Raw genomic sequence first — 5,846 nt, 5'->3', positions numbered from 1 at the left:
AGTGAGACTCCGTCTACCGTCCTCAGATAGACAAAAGCCTTTTGTTGTTTTTTATTTTTTATTTATTTTTTGTTTTATTGTTTTTATTATAATATTAATATTTGGTGGAGTGGATAGGGTTGAAAATTGTGGGGCAAAAACAATAATATAAAAAAGGTGTTTAATGAGAGTTGAGAAAATGCCCTGCATTTTGGGAACAATTAAGGTGACGCGAAAAGGCTCGATCACACCATAATTATGATGGGGCTCACGCTTTAGGTGTTTGGGATGGGTTATGATAAGCTCACGGGCTGTTGTACATCATTCCAATTAGGACCAGCAATGCGTCATGTCTTGTCAGGTTTAAACTCTGAAATTTTGAACTCTCCGAATTAAATTCTAACAAGCAGCTTTTATAAGTCTCATTTTATACATTAAAAGGATATGAGTCATGTAGTGAACCCGTATTTTATACCCTCAAAAAGAGGCAGAGAAATCAACGGCGAGCGCTTGTTGCAGCACTCGATTGTTATAAAAAAAAAATACTGCTGAGTGCTCGGGAACATTGCCAGTGTTGGATATTAAAAAAAAAAAAAAGATGTAGCAATGGTCAAAGGGCTTTATTTAGAAAATAAAAAATACCCACAAAGTTTTAGTCTAAAGTCATTCATAAGAAGAACTAAAGCCTAATTTTATGTAGATACTATTTAACCATAACTACACTTGTTTAATTAATTGTGTCAAGTGATTTAACGTTAACCCAACTTGTTTATAATCGTGTTGTGTTTGGGTTGACCCATATATCTCGTAAACTAAAACTTAAACATAATTTCTTTTATTTTTATACCAAATAAGTTACTTATGCATTACCTTTAAAAAAAACATATTTTATCATAATATTAACAAAACTATATACAAGGTGTTAAATTTCGAAATTTTCACCGAAAATTTCGATTTTTTGGGGTGTTGAAATCGAAACTCATATTTGTTAAATTTTCGGGATAATTTCGTCAAAATTGTAGAAATTATCGAAATTTCGCTGAAATCCTCGAAATTTCATCGAAATTTTCAGCGGTGAGATTTGGTTTTGGGTTTTGGAAGGCTGAGTTTTTGGAGAAAAATGGAGCGGCAGCAGGGCAGCAGTAGGGGGGAGATCGAGGGAGAAAGAGGGGGTGGCGGCAGGGCAGCGGCAGGGGGAAGATCGAGGGAGAAAGAGGCGACGGCAGGGGGAGATGAGAGTGAGAGAGAGAGAGAGAGAGGATGAAGAAGAAGAGAGAACAGTGGAGAGTTGGAGACTCGAGGGAAAAGAAAGGAAAGAAAAAAAAAATTAAAAGGTTTAGGGTTGATTGGGATTTGGGGCCTTTGGGCAATTGAAAAGTTAAAAAATGGTTTGGGCGGCAGGGGGAGATGAGAGAGAGAGAGAGAGAGAGAGAGAGAGAGGATGAAGAAGAAGAGAGAACAGTGGAGAGTTGGAGACTCGAGGGAAAAGAAAGGAAAGAAAAAGAAGAAAAAAAAAAAAAGAAAAAAATTAAAAGGTTTAGGGTTGATTGGGGTTTGGGGCCTTTAGGCAATTGAAAAGTTAAAAAATGGTTTGGGGTTTCGTTTGGCCGTTTTGGAGTTTCGTTTAGTTGTTTTTAAACCCTAAACTAGTAAACTCTAATATATTTCTATATAAAAAATAATTTAAAATACCCTAAAGGGTCTAAACCCTAATATCATATATCATATCCTAAACAATATAGAATATAAATTATAAAATATATAGGGTTTAATGTAGAGATTATAGAGTATAAATAATATACTAATTTCATTTATTCATTATACTAATTTTATTTAACAGTATTTGTCTCCAGCGTGCATTATATTCATCTTATATCACATGAAACCTACTATATAATTTGGTTTATTCAATGTTTTTTATCAATTTAGTAGATAATATGTTAAATAAACATATGGTAAAGTTTTAGTCAAAATTTTCGTATTTTGATAGCAATTTCCGTCATTTCCGTCTAATTTTTGTCGAAATTTAAAAATCTTCGAAATTTCCATCAAAATTTCCTCGAAACCTGAAATTTTATTTCTTGACTATATACAAATAAGTCATAATTATACAATAGGTTATATAATACATATTAAAGGTTATATAATACATATTAAAAAAGGAGAAATATTATTCATTTTCGTAATATAATACTAGAGAAACGTGTTTAGCATGTCACAATCATGTTACACTGCTTGACACTAACCTGCTCGTTTATTATTCATGTTTAATGGGTCGTGTCATATTCGTATTCGTGTCAAGAAATGATCAACCAAAACCACTAACTTCGTGTCAAGTTCAAATCGTGTTATCGTGTTGTGTCAAAATTTGTCACCCCTAATTCTAATTTGGCTGGCTCATTTTGTCTAAACTTTTGTTAAAAATAATGGTGTTTCGGTCTTTTCAAGTCAGTTTTTTATTGTGTCAAAGTAGGTAAAATGTAAAAAAATCATTTTTTCTAACAATAGGAACTTGAAAAAGACCAAAACACTCTTATTTTTAACAAAAATTTAGACAAAATTAGCCAGAGGTGGTACATTGCAACAAATTTTTAATTCAAGTGGTAAATTGAGACAATTTTTTTTTTAGGCAATGAAGTGAAATTGAGCCTAAAGATCACTTGGGTAAAATGTAAAAAAGCGATCTAATTTTACTAATTTTAGAGCCAACTAGACCGACCAAATATTACTATATTTTTTTCAAGTTGAACTGAATTGAATTTAGTACTATTCAGTCTTAAGAAATTGGACAAACTGTATAAATACGGATTGGATTATTATTGGCATAAAATGATATGTCCAAATAAGAAATATCTTTAGTTATTCAAAAGCTGGACAACACAGTTCACTTTTATTTTCAACGTAAATGTCATAGCTGATGGTGGGGTGAAAATTTGATTATAATGGAAACATGATAAAAGAAAAAAACTACAAAGTATTCATTATAATATTTTCATTTATATTATCCATGATGAAGTCTCAAATTTTAAAAACACTGTATTACAATATCATTACCAATAGATTAGATATATGTTTCTCAATGCGTTATAACCAAATTTTCATTTATCCATTGATATACCTTCTATTACGAAGAGGAAGAATGAAAGCGAAGCTTTCATGATCAAGTGTTGCGTTCACTTCATGTTGGGAAATTAGGTTGAAGACTGAAGTTTTGTTTTTTGTTTTTAATTGAAATTGCTCAAAACGACCTCGTTTTGAGCTAATTCGCTTAAAAAAAAACGAAGAACATCATAATATAGGATCGTCTTTTCCTTTCTTAAGTGAATTAGGGTCAAGAGTTTAGAATAAAAATCAGGTTATTAGGGTCGTACGATCCCATTGCTCCCAATGTGTCACTGCGCACATAGTAGCAATTAGTTTGTGATATCTAAAGTAAAGGCAATTTTTATTTTGTAATCTTAAAAGAGGGGAATTTAAATATAGGATCTTTCAAAAAAATATCATTAATATAAATATAATATTATTAAAACAAAATGACTCACAAGATGGTCTTTCAATAAAACAAAATGACTCACAAGATGGTATTTCAATAATTATAATATTAATTTCATATTAAAAATAGATGGTGATGTGTATAATCACCAAAAAAACAAAAGAATGATGTGTATTATTTGACTTTGCCACATAGGATTACGACACAAAATTTATGTGCAACTCAATTTTTGAGAAAAATTTAGGGCAGAGTTGGTGCATCATTACAGATTGGATTGGTTTCAATAAAAAATATATATATAAATAAAAGATTGGATTGGGTTGTACTATAATATGTAATGGCTAAGATTTGATAATTAATATTACTAATAAATGGCTAAGATGCTTTTATAAAAGTAATAAAATGCAGAATTTATATTAATGAATTACTTATAAACCTAGTTTTTGAAAGATTTTTAATTGGAAACTCAGCCAAATAAAAAATTAAGTTTCAGCCCAATCTGTCTATGTACGCGCGCGTGGGCTGGAAAAATACACTATTGAGGGCTTGACAGGCCTAGTGCTCGGTGTATCTGCATTTGCACTTGCACATTTTTAGGTTGCATATGCATCTTTTTAGGTTGCAGATGCCTTTTTTAGGTTGCAGATATATCTTTTTAGGTTGCAAATAACATATTTTAGATTGTAAATGCAGGTTTTAGGTTGCAGATGCAGGTTGCATCTGCAATCGCCGAGCGCTCTGCAATTCTCACCGAGTGCTCCATAGATGCTTACTGAGTGCTTTTATTCTTAGGGAAAAAAAAAATACATGATTCATTATGCCCTAAAGATAACTTATATTGAACATATATAGTTTTTCTTAAAGCTAGATACAATAAATAAATCAATGTAGCAACCCAAGTTTCTTATTATTAGCAAGTAGCTTATTATAGCACAAATTTGTTTTCCTATTATAGCAAATGTTACCCTTTGCTTATTCCATCACTTTTTTTTTTTAGAGCATAATTCTAGTTTGCATTTCTCATCCCATCCAATATTTCTCTAGCCATTGTTTTTTTTTTTTTTTTTGCAACTTGTTAATAAAAAGTAATTCCCTATATATAGAAAAAATTTGTTTTCCTATTATGGCAAAATATGTCACCTTTTGCTTATCTCCATCATGAGTTTCTTTTTCTTTTTTAAAGCATATATAATTCCTGTTTGCAGTGCTGAAATTCACTAAAAGATATAGGAATAGGCTTTAGAATTATCTGTTTTATTATTCTTTTCTAAGTAGAGGAAATAAATAGCTTATAGCCATTACATAAAAAAAGAAAGTAATTAAGCTAATTAAGCCTAAAAGTCAACTTCTAAATCTAAGCCTATAATTAAGCTAATTACAATTAACCTATAATTACGGTAATTACAATAAATCAGCTATACAAATAAATATTGAACATGTCAACACTTCCCCTCAAGCTAGTGAATAGATATCTCGAATTCCCAGCTTGGAAAGAATAAAATTGAAGACTCTGTTTGATACTTCTTTTGTTAGAATATCTGCAAGTTGATGTTCTGTTTTCACAAATGGAGTACAAATTAAGGCCTATGTTATCTTCTCCATGATAAAATGTCTATCCACCTCCACATGTTTGGTTTGATCGTGTTGGAATAGATTATGAGCCATACTAATTGCTACATTATTATCACAATACAACTTTATAGGGCCATTGACAACAACTCCTAACTAACCCAATAAGATCCTCAACCACAATAGCTCACATACACTTTGAGCCAAGGCTCTTATTCCGCTTTTGCACTAGACCTAGCAACCACTGACTGTTTTTTACTGCGCCAAGTGACTAAGTTTCCACCTACAAATGAGCAATACCCTGAAGTTGACCTGAGGTCAATTTTAGAGCCAGCCCAATCTACATCTGTGTATGCTTCGACAACCATATGATCATGCTTAAAGAATAGCAAACCTTCTTCGGGAGCTGATTTCAAGTATTTGAGTATCTTCATCACGGCATCCATATGTGGTTCACGTGAGTCATGCATAAATTGGCTAACAATACTCACAACATAAACTATATCAGGACGAGTGTGTGCCAAATATATCAATTTACCCACTAACCTCTGATATTTGCCTTTGTCAACCGGTGTTTTATCAACATGCTTGCCTAATTTGTGATTTTGTTCAATCGGCATGTCCACAGGCTTGCAAGCTAACATCCATGTCTCTGTTAATAAATCAACTACGTATTTTCGCTGCGAGACAAAGATTCCCTGATTTGAACGAGCCACTTCAATCCCTAGAAAATATCGCAAGGCACCCAGATCTTTAATTTCAAATTCCTTGGCAAAATATATTTTCAGTCTTGCAATCTCCTCTG

Source organism: Dryas octopetala, chromosome 8 (assembly GCF_963921425.1).
Source record: "Dryas octopetala chromosome 8, drDryOcto1.1, whole genome shotgun sequence".
In the NCBI taxonomy this organism is placed as follows: domain Eukaryota; kingdom Viridiplantae; phylum Streptophyta; class Magnoliopsida; order Rosales; family Rosaceae; genus Dryas; species Dryas octopetala.
Note: the sequence above shows the minus strand (reverse complement) of the source record.